We start from the raw sequence: 16029 nt of genomic DNA, 5'->3' as shown, positions 1-16029 counted from the left end.
TTTTTAAAATTTGATTTAAGTTACTCCGACTAATAATATATCTTGTTCATAGGTAGAGGCTCTACAATTGAATCCTGCTTACATCTAGAAGAAATCATTATTGTTTGGCCTGATGGTAAGAGAACAATTGTCATAGAGTTGACATTATAACTTAAAATTATGTTGTATCTATCCAAAATAAAAACAAAATCTGTGAACAAAGTCCAGCTTGTTTATAAAATTATGTGTGTGACGCCTTTAGTCCTCCACTAGTGCCATACGAGGAATACTATCCCTAAACGGAAGTATCATATGGATAATGTGTCATTGTCTACAAGATTGAAATTTATTTTAACAGTTTTCTAGAGCTATTTCTTGGGCTCTTGGACCCTCTTGACTTAGATTTGGGAGACCAATTTGCTCATTAGCTCGTGCAGATAGAAATGCATGACTGATGTAGAACAGACAGCACATGCCTTCCTTGAACAGCAGGGGCGCAGGAAGTCACAACGCAAGCTCAAAGGGGGGTGCCAGTAGGGGGCATCGGGGCAACAGTGTCGGAATTGCATGAAATTTGGCAGGTTGAAGGGAAACGACGTTCTGATCCAGATTCATGAACGTCGCCAAAATTTAGGCGAATTCCTTCATTAAGGCCCCCGATAACAGTGTTTTTGCTATTTATAGTAATATTTGTTTTTCCTTAATAACTTTTAGTTTAAAAGTCAGAATAAGGTCCCGTCTATTTTGGGACGACCCTTAAGGTCAGTAGTTTATGATTCTGCAGTTAACTCAATTTTGCCATTTTTGGTAAAATTCGGTAATTTTGTCCCCTAATCGCTTAATTAGCGTGAATTAGGGTTTTAAACGTTTTTTTCTTAGTATTTATATGTTTTGTAGCCGTCAGAGGCAAAGGAGACTATTATCAATAAACACAGACTTTTGTCAAATTTTCTTCTGGTGGATTCCAGTTTTATCTCCTTGTGGATTCAGGGAAACCCCTCGTGGAGCATCGTGTGTGTTTCTCTTCAGGCTTCCGCGACATCAATGACCATGTGGATTAGGAACGAAATATTCTCTAGAAGGTGTTCCTAAATCTTCTGAAAAAGTAAATTCGGGTTCCGTGTGGACTGAACAGCTTATTGGACTTGTTGGGCAATTAGTACTTGGTGAGGCATCACTTGCACCTATACCGTCAACATAGTCAATGTCATCTCTATCTTTCAATGCTTTGTTCCTAAAAGTATGCGAGCTGAGGTCTTTGTTGTCAAAGATTGTTAAGGCATGACAAATTCTTCTCCATATTGAGTTTTTTGAATCAAAGCGGATCCAAATTTGCTGCCTCTCCTTGTAAAGGAACACGGAGAAGGAGATGATGAGAGCTGATAAGGAAGCAATGCCAGCGATGAGGAATAGGCCCCAAAAGCTTTCAAGGCTAAGACTGCCTGAAGAAACTTGGGTGCTGGAGCTTGGACAATCACTTTGGTCCCCTAGCCATTTTTTTTCAATTTCTTTCATTTGCTCTCCTTCAATCACATTTAAGACTGCCCATGAAACATCAGATACGAAAGGGGAACCTTTTGGGAAGACCTACAAGACATTAAAATGAAAGATATCCACATGAGAAACTACACACCTACACAAATACAAACACATGAGAGAGAGAGAGAGAACTTACAAAGCCAAACCCATCAGTTTTATATATGGAGTGAACCATGGTATACTTGGAGCAATATTGTGATAGTAAACTCTTCATACAAGGGATGTCATCAAAAGCAGCAGCTATACCTCCATTTGCACTACCTTTTGAAAAAAGATCATCACATTCTTCTGCAGATTTATATGTCCCAAGCTTAGACGAGTCAAACTTCATTTCTTGTAGAATACCCAAAACATAAGAACCTTCTTGGTAGCCCACATACTCCCCATTCTTAATAAGTTGGTTGAAATCAGTAACAGTTGGTTGCAGTTATTGTACTGTTAAAAGTGATGTCAAACTTGCAGTGTAACTTTGAGTGAGAATAAGCACCACGAAAACCCATATGATAACCACAAACCTTGCTAAATTGCTTAATAGGGTCTCCTCTGTAAATTAAATTCAAATGGACTTTAGAAAAGAACATAGTTACATCATAGATGTGAAGTTGATATGAAATTTGAGTATCATTCAAGTATACCATTAGTCTATTACTTGTTTTGATGCACAATAAAGTTGAGTTTAAGGAATCTTAGGCTGTAATATTATATGTTACAAGCAATTTTCATTTATGGAATAGTAAGCAAGATAACAAATAGTTTATTACTTGACTATTTCTGAAGGTTCAAAATTCCAAACTTCTAAAGCTATTATAGGCCTCCAAATAGTGTATTTATGTAGATTGTGCATTTAGCAAATTCCTTCTACTGAGTATTTGAATCATTCATTTCTATAATAAACAAGAAAATGATGACAGGAGCTTACTTTGTGCAAAAACCATGGTTGAGAAGGAGTACCATAAGCTTGTTCCAATCTCATGTGATGGAGGCCCCCGAAATTCTTCATTTACTCGATGTTCAAGGACCCAAACCACAAAACCAATGAAGACAAAGAAAAGCCCACTTGTTATCCAAAGGTCCCAAGTTAATGGCTTCAAGAACACCCATGCGTTTTTCCTCTCATTGTCTTTGATTGGCACTACCATTGTTACTCCAGATTCCGTGTAAGGCAACGTGAAGTCAATATAGTTAGTCCTATTTGCAATGATAGTTGTATCTCCAGCCACAGCATCAAACTTCTGTCAAAGTAAAATATTTACTTCTGATAAGGGGAATTTTTAATTGAAAAAATAAAAGTTGATCTCCAAAGACCCGTCAGCTCTATTATGCAAGCTGAAGATAGTAAGCTGAAGGTAGTAAGCTGAAGGGTAAGCTGAAGGTAGTAAGCTGAAGGTAGTAAGCTGAAGATAGTAAGCTGAAGGTAGTAAGCTGAAGGTAGTAAGCTGAAGGGTTGAAGGTAGTAAGCTGAAGATAGTAAGCTGAAGGTAGTAAGCTGAAGGGCAAGCTGAAGGCAGTAAGCTGAAGATAATAAAGCTGACGACCCTAAAGCTGACTAAATGCAAACCCCTCTTTCTCCATTACCATTCACATAATTATCTGAAAGTTGATGATTGTAGTTGCCCATTTTGAGATTAAACTCTCCAGCAAGGCCAGTAATCTTGTGTCCAATAATGCTTGATGAAGTTTTGGACCATTTAGAGAGACCCCCATAGTTGCAAGATCAGTTAAGTGCTGTGAAGCAGTTGAATTTTCAAAGCCAAAATTTGTAGTCCCAGCATTCTCAACTGCCCTCGCTAGCGCTGAAGCAGCATCATATGCCCACAGTCCCCTAACATTCAATTCAACATCCAAAATGTTTGGATTGTCTTGATGGAATTTTGTTTTCCATCGAAGTGTAAAGTTTTCAAGCTCAATTGTTTTTGGAACATAAGTCTTTACACCCAGTACCCCTTGCATTGAATCACGTGCTAAAGATTCTATCGAGCGAATGGAATCGGTCATCCCACTAGTAATGATCCAAACATAACCTTCACTCATCATTCCAATCTCTTTTGCCTTGGTGAAAAGCCGAGAACCAAGATCAATTGGCATGTGCACTATGAAGACTCTAGTTTGCATTGTCATCAACTTAAAAAGTTCTTCACCAATGTAGTCATCTGAGGCCAATTGAGGAATAACACTTCGGTAGGGGACACGGGCATCAACTTCTTGCAAGGCATCAATCAAGAAGGGTATTATACCTTGTCCGTANTAAAGCTGACGACCCTAACAAGGTCGTAGGCAAAGCTGACGACCTTAAAGCTGACGACCCTAACGAGGTCGTAGGCAAAGCTGACCTTAAAGCTGACGACCCTAACGAGGTCGTAGGCAAAGCTGACCTTAAAGCTGACGACCCTAAAGCTGACGACCCTAACGAGGTCGTAGGCAAAGCTGACGACCCTAAAGCTGACGACCCTAACGAGGTCGTAGGCGAAGCTGACGACCTTAAAGCTGACGACCCTAACGAGGTCGTAGGCAAAGCTGACGACCCTAAAGCTGACGACCCTAACGAGGTCGTAGGCGAAGCTGACGACCCTAACGAGTCGTAGGCGAAGCTGACGACCCTAAAGCTGACGACCCTAACGAGGTCGTAGGCGAAGCTGACGACCTTAAAGCTGACGACCCTAACAAGGTCGTAGGCCAAGCTGACGACCTTAAAGCTGACGACCCTAACGAGGTCGTAGGCAAAGCTGACGACCTTAAAGCTGACGACCTTAAAGCTGAAGACCCTAACGAGGTCGTAGGCAAAGCTGACGACCCTAAAGCTGACGACCCTAACGAGGTCGTAGGCAAAGCTGACGACCCTAAAGCTGACGACTCTAACGAGGTCGTAGGCGAAGCTGACGACCTTAAAGCTGACGACCGTAACGAGGTCGTAGGCAAAGCTGACGACCTTAAAGCTGACGACCCTAACGAGGTCGTAGGCAAAGCTGACGACCCTAAAGCTGACGACCCTAACGAGGTCGTAGGCAAAGCTGACGACCTTAACGAGGTTGTAGGCAAAGCTGACGACCCTGACGAGGTAGTAGGCGAAGCTGATGACCCTAATGAGGGAGTAGGCAAAGCTGACGGCTCTAAAGCTGACGGCTCCAATGTATTCTTGACTTAATCACCACGCATGAATGATAAAAAGATGACTTGCTTTCCACGTTCAATATTAGAGTCCTATAAGGAAAGGATTCCGTAATCTACGCTCATAAGGATTCCTATAAGGAAAGACTTCTACTCCAAGGAAGAGAGGTCCACCCTCTACTACTATAAAAACCCAATACCCTCACAAGCCAAGGTACGCATAATTAACCCCTCTCTAGCACTCTAGAGTTGAAAGAAGTTCTAACTTGACCTCGGAGGGTATTTGGCCGGCACCACACCGGTGCTCTCTGTGAGGTCCTTTTCTTTTTTTTGTTGTGCAGTGTTGTGAGCGTACACGCGTCGTGCAACTCACTGGTGAGATTTTCGGCTTCATCAACTTCCATAGTTTCTAGTACTATATGGTGCCCTTGTTTAGATAGATAACAAAATCAATAGGGAAAAGGATAGAAATATAAAGGCACAAAATGTAATCTTAGTTATTAAAATAGTAAGCTAAAGATTTTACTAACCCCAAGATATACTTGATACACCATATCTATATATTATACCTTGTCCGTACTCATTATCAATATAGATTGGCACAACTTCTCTCCATCCATAGGCTTGAACAAATTCACTTATAGCTTTCACTTGAGAAGAGCTACTTTGAGCGGCTTGAAAAAAATATGGACTTCGAAGTGAAGTAAGAGAAGGGCTTGTTGCTGAGAATGCTACAATGGGCACTTGGGCTTTCTCCCCAAGATCGATGATAAACTTGGCTTGCATAGAATTTTCTGGCCCTATGATGGCTTGCACTTCTAGATTTTTTATCAGGTCTAAAGCTGTAATTCCAAAAAAAGAAAAAGAAATAGAAAAAGAAAGATAGAAATCCAAATTAATACCCACTAAAACTCTAACTAATGTAGAGCTTTAGAAACAAATGAGAAATGAAAGGAAAATTTTGGTAAACATCCACTTATGCATAGTTAACAAAGAATAGTTGTTGTGAGTCTTATCAACCGCTCCAAAGAGGTGATGGGGTGGAGATTGGTTTTGCTCGCCCCACCTTGTCTTACCCCTTCCCATCCTAATGTTTGTGTGTGCGTGTGTATTTTTTGTAGACATCAAAATTTTATGATGCATCTATAGACATCCAATTGATCATGATCGAGTATTTTTATCAAATTAATTTCTAATTAATGATATGGACAATCAGCAAATGAAATCAAGCCACGTGGTAAGATCAAATGAAAAAGTTGAGAAGAAAAGACTCATATGAAGGGTTCTTATTAAATGAAAGGCCAAATTAAATTCATAATTGATAATTAACTCTTAATAAATGCAGAGAGAAAATTCCAAATTAAAGACCATTGAGTCACCTATAAATAGGGGCTTCTCATAAGAAAAAATAAAATAACACAGACACTTATTGAGAAAACCTTACTGACACAATACCAAAATAGGGAGTCATTTCTAAGTCCAAGAGAATTCCATTATTCGTCAAGGCTTATTCCTACTTCTTCAAATCAAGCAAATGACCTTCGCATCAAATCAAGTACGTTCAACTACTCATTCAACTTAGAGACATCAAAGCACGATTCAAGATCAAGCTTCATAACTCTTCAGGTTGTAAAGTTTCTTGGAGATCGAATCAAATGAGTTTATTGTATTCTTTCATTGTAAAGATTCATACAAAGGATTGTAACTCGCATACACACACATATTCTATAATAGTACTACAGAGAGTGATTGAAAAAACAAAAACCGAAGGCTATCAAACACGAGACCTTACCTACAGTCTACAGTTTACATGAATGCAGATGGGGGATGATCCAAAGATTAGTGCAAAGATGAATAAGAGGGAGCTAGGGGGATTTACCTGCAGCGGCTGCTTCAACAACATCACTTTTGGAGTCTCTGGAGCTAAGAAGTAGCCTAGTCTTGTAGTGACTATTGGAGGCATAGAAGTCTGCAAGGGCCATGTTGATGCAACTCAGACCCATCTTCGCAGTCCATGTATCGAAGTCAAGAATCACACCCACGTTAACAGAGATTCTCGTGTTTTGTGCTTTCTAGGGGGATTTACCTGCAGCGGCTGCTTCAACAACATCACTTTTGGAGTCTCTGGAGCTAAGAAGTAGCCTAGTCTTGTAGTGACTATTGGAGGCATAGAAGTCTGCAAGGGCCATGTTGATGCAACTCAGACCCATCTTCGCAGTCCATGTATCGAAGTCAAGAATCACACCCACGTTAACAGAGATTCTCGTGTTTTGTGCTTTGGCCAAGAAATTACTTTTAGAAAGAATAATGAAGCAGAACAGAACTGAAAAAGCAATTCTGGTAGGGATCTTCATGATTATGTTTTGAATACATTGTAAAATTTATCATCTTATTACTCTTATTTATAGGACAATGTCAGATAGTCAGACGTAGGACAAACCACATTAATTATATATATATATATATATATATATCTATCTTTGGAAAGGAAAAAACCAACTAATAAATTATGAGCTGTCTAAGACAATTTATGTTTAAATTATTATTTGCTAAGTTTAATTTTAAAGGACAAGTTGGCCGTAAACCGTGACCATATGTTACCAAATTTAGGAACCTTAGTTTTGTCTTTAGTGTGATTTATTCTATTCCTAAGTTCAAGACAAGTCAAAATTCAAACATCAAGAAGATTCATATAACTCGACCAAAGAAATTTCTTACCGAAACAGTTTTTCAATTATGTTTCTTCAATCGCATGCATTATTATTTAGTGGTTTTCAAGCAAGGGCAGCTCCAAGAGCAGCCCTAACTTGGTCCCCTTAATCTTGTTTTGAACCCTACAACAAAAATATGAACATCCTGACTCTAAATTTTTAGTTAAGTTTAATTGAAATAAGCTTGAACATGATCCTTAGTTTTTATGTTGTCTTAGTTTTTCTCAATGTTTAATCAAGTAGTTTGAAAAGTGCTCTACACATTTTTAAGCCTAAGAAATCTTTTACTGCTTACTCCAATTCCAAAAAGAGTGACCGCGTGTATATTTATAAAACCATACACTTCAAAAGAAAAAATTTATTACTAGAGTTTAATTTTTATTCGTTTCACGGTTACTCCTAGCCCTACTTCTAACCGTGTTACTATTCTTTTTTTTTTTAATATATATATATATATATATAGGTAAAGTGTTTAGAATACTCTACTATTCTTATTTAATCTTTTTTTTTATTCAATTGATATAATTTATAAATATAATAAGTTATTATTAATTTGATAAAAAAAGTATGATTAGTTATTTAATTCTATTTGTTTATATATCCAATGATTGTTGTAATAAGACTCTTAACGATCTTTAAATTGTTAATAATTTTTTAGAACTTGGAAGTTGTATATATAGAAAAACCAAAAACAACAAATAATCATCTTATTTTTTCACTTGCGCCTACCCTTCGCCAATAAATTTTTGGCTCCCCCATTATTGACCCCTCTAGAAAATTTTTTAGAGCCGCCATTGTTTTCAAGATAAGGTATAAAAGCTATTTTAGGGCACATTTGACTTTTAGAGAGCTGTGTTTTGTATACAAGCATAGAAGTTCTTTTGAGCTCTCTTGAACTACTTATTTGTTATTGATAGCACTTTAGTTTGTAATACTTATATAGTAAAATTTGTACTTTTTTTATAAAAATAAAAATAAAAAATAATAAAATTAAAATTAAAAAAATAAAAAAATAAAAGAAAAAAGTTGGTAGTATACCTAACATTATTTTTTGACTTTTGTAGCCATGAATTATGAATTTAAATAGATGTGAGCTACTTTTTTCTTGTCCTAGAAAAACTATTTGTGTACTCCCTCGGAAACTTTTACAGTCTCACATCAAAGACAACTCCCCCCACTTGCTACCTTATAAACGTGAGCCGAAGGAGTAGTGTACCATCAGTTATTAATAACTAAAAACAATCTCGTATTTTAAAGACCAAAAACTTACTTTAAGTGCCCATTTATACATAATTTCTTAATAAAATGATAATGTATTATTTTTTGTCTTATCTAGCTAATAGGGATACAATTGTAAATTTATATAATTTACATTTTTTCATACTTTTATTTTTCTTCTCAAATTTTTTCCACCAGCCTAACCAAACATCATGAGAGAAAACTAAAATCTCATTTATTCTCTAACTTTTCCATCCCCTCCCTATTTTTTATCTCCTCACTTTTTCATCTCTCAACCAAATAGACTATAAATGAAAGTCTCATATAGATAATTGAGTCATTGTTTAAAATATTGAAATTTATATTAACAGTTTTCGTAAACTATTTCTGGGCTCTTTGACCCTCTTGATTTGGATTCAGATTACCAATTTGCTCATTAGTTTCTACCAATAAAAATGATTGACCATGTTGACTAGGAATTCAAAATATTCTAGGAGTTCTTGAATATTTTGAGGAAGTATATTTGGGTTCCATGTGGACTGAGCAACTTGTTGGACTTGTCACGCAGTTAGTACTTGGTGAGGCATAACTTGTGCCTATACTTTGAACAATATCAATGTCACCTCTATCTTTCAATGCTTTATTCCAAAAAGTATGAGAGTTAAGGTCTTTGTTGTCAAAGATTTTTAAGGCATGACAAATTCTTCTCCATATTGAGTTCTTTGAATCAAAGCTGGTCCAAATTTGTCGTCTCTCCTTGTAAAGGAACATAGAGAAGAAGATGATGAGAGCTGATAAGGAAACAATGCTTGTGATGAGCAATAAGCCCCAAATGTCAGGGGATAAACACCTTGGGAAGCTTCCTTGAGTAATTAATATAACATATAAAGACACACTTTAACCCAAAAGGTCTAACCCTAATGGAAATGTGCTAAATTATATTATATTAACTACTCATTCTTCTCATCTTTATCCAATGTGGGACTTCACTCACATATATAACCCAACAATCTCCCCCTCACGTGTAAGTTTTCCTTTCTATGAGCTTCAAGACCTCTCTGTGGGCCATGAACAAGTCCTACTCACTCCCCCCTTACCTAATGGGCTTTTCACTTCATTAATGCGTCATCCATAGGTCTCTCGTACGCCATCCATGAAAACCATATGTCAACCCTGCATGCACATCCATGAGAACCCCGCACGTCCATGTTCATGGGAACCTCGCACCATTATTTAGCACCATTAGCAATATTCCTTTTTTTTTTCTCTTTCTTTCTTTCTTCCTCTAGGATCTTTGTGTGTGGACCATTTAGGCTTTCTCTGTCCCTGCTAAGTAGGGACCATGAACACCTCACCACCTTCGCTGCACACCACCATGGGCTCTAATACCACTTGTCAGGGAATAAACACCTTGGGGGACTTCCTTGAGTAATTAATATAACATATAGAAACACACTTTAATTATACTAGGAGTGTAGGAGGCAAAGCTTTTATATAAAGCTTGTGCATGTGGTTTCACGTAGAGATAAAAAGAGAGAGATTTAGAGAGACAGAATAGTGAAACACAGTTTTAAAGCTAACTGAAGGAAAAAGATTAGTTCTTTGTGTGGCACTGAGGGAAAAAAGAAAAGGTGATTTTTCTTTTGCTCAAGACACACAATGAAGATAAATTGGAGGTTTTTTCTAGGATGATTATTTGGGTGCTACAACAACAAATAGTTGAAGTATTCAGAGTGGAAGATCTTGCTACCAGGTTTTGTGGTAAGATTGTATTTGTTCCTAGAGATATTATTATATTTTCCCAATTTATTGTGAACTCAAGTTTTGGGTATAAATTGAGTGTTGTAATCTCTATTTTATTATAGTGGATTGATCGGATTTCCCCGTGGTTTTTCCCTCTACACTGGAGGGTTTTCCACTTAATTTATTGGTGTTCTTGTTGGTTGATTTTTTTTTATCGCTTTCGTAGATTTCTATTTTCTCTATTGCTTGGGTTATATTTAATTTAATTCACACATAGACAGGGATTTATCCCAACAAGTGGTATCAGAGCTTTGGTTGTTGGACGTGATTATCTTGTGTTGAATTAAATGGAAAATATGACATGAATATGTGCACTATGATTAAACTCTCGACATCGAATTATTCGATTTGGAAGCTGATGATGGAGGATGTCTTTTACTGTAAAGATTTGCATGACCCTATTGAGGGTGATAGTGCTAAGCCAAGCGAGATGTTTAATAAAGATTGAGAGAAGTTAAATAGAAAGACCATTGGATGTATTAGACAATGCATCAATGTGAGTGTGTTTCATCATGTATCTCAAGAGACTGATGCAGAAGCTCTTTGGGAGAAATTGAAGGGTCTTTATGAAAGAAAGACAGTTCAAAATAAAGCTTTTATTTTTTGTATTAGTATACAATAACATATATATATATATATATATAATTGGAAAGTTTTGACTCAAAAATTTACACTTGACCCAATAAAATTAAAAATCAGTTTCCCCAAAACCTAAAAGTGGCTACCTAGATCAAATATGTAGCCTGTGACCCCCTTTCAAACGAAATAAAAAATATTTTTAAAACTCATTTTTTATTAACAAACCTAAAACAAATCCCTTATTAAGGAAAAGAGGTTCTCTGCCATATAAAAAAAAAAAAAAAAAATTTCAAATTTCAAATGACTTATGCATCATAATTTTGTTTTGCATGACATTTTGGTCGTTGGCTGAAACAAAATTAAAAGTTTGGGGATTTGTGATTTGTATGATTGTATCCTCCCATTTTGGTTTTCCTTTTTTTTTTTTTTTTTTCAACATAGATAACTTTATATGGGAAAAGTTTAGCAAATTACCTTAAGAATAACATATACTTTTAGTCACACAACCTTTTTAATGAGTCATGTGACTAATTTAAAAAATATCATGTAGTAGATTAGAAAAAATTCTTCCAAACTTATTTGAAGGAAAACTTTGTCCCTTGTGATATGAGTATATAAGATTTTACCATAATAATTTAAAGGAATAGTAAAACTCAAAATCACAGCTATCTAGGGACAGACAAAGAAAAAAAAAATTATTGGTTATATTTTTTTATTTTTAGAGTTGCGCCTTCCTCTTCCAAAAACTTAGACCTCCTCCCTTTTAATTATCCTAGCCCAACTAGCAATTACTTAACTCTAAAACTTAACCAAAAACAAAAAACAAAAAACAAAACAAAACAAAACAAAATCCTAATCAACCTAGTATTAGAATACTAGCATCAGGTGTTCTAAATAATGCTAAATATTTAGTATTTAGAATACCAAATACCAAAAACACTACTATACGAGACATTTCAAATGCTATATTAAAATAGCAAAAGTAATTTTTGGTTCGCAAAAATATATATATATATATATATATATGTTTTTTTTTTTTGCAATAACTAATGCTCTTAAGAAATAATATTATTGTGTTTTTTTGTCATTGTTGGTAGATGATTGCATCTTAATGTATTAAAAAACAATGATTTTGTATATTTATCTTAGTTGATAGTTTGTTAATACTATATGGATACCTTTTTTTTTTCTTATACTTCGGCCCTCTAGCTTGAAATCCTAGATTTGCCCCTGCAGCTATCTCAGTCTAAAAATCTCTTACATGAATATCCCCAACTTTAGTATATATCTCTATCATTGGTCTTTTAGTTTTAGAACTTGTAGTTAATATCCTAAACTTTTTAATTGTTGTTAACGCCGTGTAGCCCTTCAATTTAGTTTCATTAATTGGAGATCGTTAACTAAGGGCATCTCCAACAGTTTCTCTAAATTTTTGTACTATTTGGAGAATGAATAGTGACTTTTTCCTTTTACCTACTCACTTTTTCAAATATATTTTCCAATAGACCCTTCATCTTTTTCTCTATTCCATTAAAATATTATTTCTTTCTTCTTTTTTTAATATTTCTTCATTCATCTATATTTTTCATTTTCCAAACAACATTAACAATTATATATATTTTTTTATTGAGAAATGTTGCACCTATAACATTTTTTTGCAATACTTTCACAACAAAATCTTATATGGTAAGTTGTTATTAGTTCTAATTTGAATCTATCATATAAATTATTTTTTTACTCACCAATATCAACTAATAACAATCTATCACTTAAAATTTATTATGAAAATATCGTAGCAATGTTACTCAATTTTCTTATTCCTTATATTATTTTTCCTTTCTTTCTTTAGTTTTTTTTTTTTTTTTTTTTTTCATCCATACGTTTTTTTTCTTTCTTTTTTTCTCTTCCACACACATACACCTACCCCTATATCTATCTTTACTCTTTTTTTGACTTTTTGTTTTTCTAGCTCTTGATCTCCAAAACATATCTTCACTTCTCCCTCTCTCTTTCTTTCTCTTTCTTTTACACATACACACACACACACACACACAAATTTCTCTCCCTCTATCTCACACAAACAAATTCTCTCTCATACACACATAGATCTCCGACAAAGAACAAAGATTAAAGAGAGTTGGCCTTTTAAATCAGCATTCATGCACGCCGCTTGGTTCGTTCCATCGCCTCTTGTCCTCCTTCCCACTTCTAAGAACATGCAACTTAATCACCATATTGATTAGATCGGCGTTCTACATTTTTTTTTTTTTTTTTTGGTTTGATTAGTTTTATTTTATATGAAATATTGTATTTTCTCTTTGTTTTGAAATTTTTTTTTTTTGGTTTGATTTTGGTATGTTTTAGTTTGTAACCGTTGAGATAGAGAAGCACAAGAGAGTGAAGAATGAAAGAGAAAATGGATAAGAGAGAAAGAATTATTATTTTATTCAACCAGTGATTATTTTAAGAGTGAAATATGTTTGGAGTTGTTACAATAATTGCTACAGTGCTCTCCAGTTCAAGAGAGCTACTGTAGCAAATCTAAAAAAAAAAAATTTGAGATGGAGAGGCTATTGGAGGATTTTTTTTTTTTGTTTTTGTTTTTGTTTTTGTTTTTACTCTCCATAATTGGCTTTAGAGAACTTATTGGAGATGGTCTAACCTACATATCGTTTTGTAAAATGACATCAGTTAAAAGTTAATCATGTACTTAATAGAACTTGATAGAAAGGTAATACTAATTATAATTCCTAAGTTTAGGAGGCTAATTACAATTTTTGAAATTTTCTTCTTTGATAATTCAATAGTTGCAATAGGAGATAAGATATTAATTTGACCTGGATTGTTTACGTTGAAAATACCATAAGATGTTAATTATTAATTAGTTGAGTTACAATAATTGTGGCAAATTTAATAAAGCAAAATGACAGCTATACCAATACGCTAATGTTTAATAATCAATGAACAAGTGCCTGACTAAGAAATAAATAAATTAACAAGTTCGTGTTCTAACTTAAAATAATAATAATAATAATTTTCTCTCAAAAAAAAAAAAAAATTCATAATAATAATAAGCGTGCCGTACGTTCTTCATATAGATTCAAATTTTCTAGTTTTGGTCTAACCGCATCTTTGGCTTCCCAAAGCCTCAATGAACTCCTATGGTGAATTGAACCATCATCTACGAAGTACTAGATGCTAGATAGAATAACAAAAGGAATTATTAATTCAAATTTCCGTAATGTCTTTCGTTTAGTACTAGTGTTGAGAAAGTTTAGCGATGCAGATCATATTATTATTCACTTAATCCCACCATTGCTGCAACTACGAAGTATTCCAATCCAGTAAGAAGAAAATACTACGGAGAGTGATTGAAAAAACGAAAACCGAAAGCTATCAAACACGAGACCTTACCTACAGTCTACAGTCTACATGAATGCAGATGGGGGATGATCCAAAGATTAGTGCAAAGATGATTAATAGGGAGCTACGGAGATTTACCTGCAGCGGCTGCTTCAACAACATCACTTTTGGAGTCTCTTTTTTTTTTTTTTTTTGTGTTTACTCTCCATAATTGGCTTTAGAGAGCCTATTGGAGGTGGTCTAACCTACATATCGTTTTGTAAAATGACATCAGTTAAAAGTTAATCATGTACTTAATAGAACTTGATAGAAAGGTAATACTAATTATAATTCCAAAGCTTAGGAGGCTAATTACAATTTTTGAAATTTTCTTTATTGATAATTCAATAGTTGCAATAGGAGATAAGATATTAATTTGAACCTGAATTGTTTACGTTGAAAATTCCATAAGATGTTAATTATTAATTAGTTGAGTTACAATAGTTGAGGCAAATTTAATAAAGCAAAATGACAGCTATACCAATACGCTAATGTTTAATAATCAATGAACAAGTGCCTGACTAATAAATAAATAAATTAACAAGTTCGTGTTCTAACTTAAAATAATAATAATAATAATTTTCTCTCAAAAAAAAAATAATTTCATAATAATAATAATAAGCGTGCCGTACGTTCTTCATATAGATTCCAATTTTCTAGTTTTGGTCTAACCGCATCTTTGGCTTCCAAAAGCCTCAATGAACTCCTATGGTGAATTGAACCATCATCTACGAAGTACTAGATGCTAAATAGAATAACAAAAGGAATTATTAATTCAAATTTCCGTAATATCTTTCGTTTAGTACTAGTGTTGAGAAAGTTTAACGATGCAGATCATATTATTAATCACTTAATCCCACCATTGCTGCAACTACGAAGCATTCCAATCCAGTAAGAAGAAAATACTACGGAGAGTGATTGAGAAAACGAAAACCGAAAGCTATCAAACACGAGACCTTACCTACAGTCTACAGTCTACATGAATGCAGATGGGGGATGATCCAAAGATTAGTGCAAAGATGATTAATAGGGAGCTACGGAGATTTACCTGCAGCGGCTGCTTCAACAACATCACTTTTGGAGTCTCTGGAGCTCAGAAGTAGCCTAGTCTTGTAGTGACTATTGGAGCCATAGAAGTCTGCAAGGGCCATGTTGATGCAACTCAGACCCATCTTCCCAGTCCATGTATCGAAGTCAAGAATCACACCCACGTTAACTGAGATTGTCCTGTTTTGTGCCTTGGCCAAGAAATTACTTTTACAAAGAATAATGAAGAACAAAAATGAAAAGGCAATTCTTGTAGGGATCTTCATGATTATGTTTTGAATACCTTGTAAAATTTATCATCTTATTACTCTTATTTATAGGACAATGTCAGATAGTCAGACGTAGGACAAACCATATAAATTATATATGTCTTAGAAAAGTAAAAATCCGACTAATAAATTATGGGCTGTGTAAGACAATTTATGTTTAAATTATTATTTGCTAAGTTCATAGTACAAGTTGGTAAAACGTGACCATATGTGCCCAAATTTTAGGAACCTTAGTTTTGTCTTAAGTGTGACTTATTCTATTTCAAGTTCAAGACAAGTCAAAATTAAAGCATATATCAAGAAGATTCATATAACTCGACCCATAGAGATTCTTACCGAAACATTTTTTTTCAATTATGTTTCTTCAATCGCATGCA

At 34.7% G+C, this 16029-nt stretch overlaps 1 pseudogene; it reads right to left on the bottom strand.

The window, feature by feature from the left end:
* Window positions 1-1020: 1020 nt before the first annotated feature.
* On the bottom strand, window positions 1021-15658 carry LOC112038158 (glutamate receptor 2.7-like; annotated as a pseudogene).
* Window positions 15659-16029: the final 371 nt, after the last annotated feature.

This window comes from Quercus suber, unplaced genomic scaffold (assembly GCF_002906115.3).
Source record: "Quercus suber isolate HL8 unplaced genomic scaffold, Cork oak 2.0 scaffold_220, whole genome shotgun sequence".
NCBI lineage: Eukaryota > Viridiplantae > Streptophyta > Magnoliopsida > Fagales > Fagaceae > Quercus > Quercus suber.
This window is presented reverse-complemented; position numbering and strand designations above follow the sequence as displayed.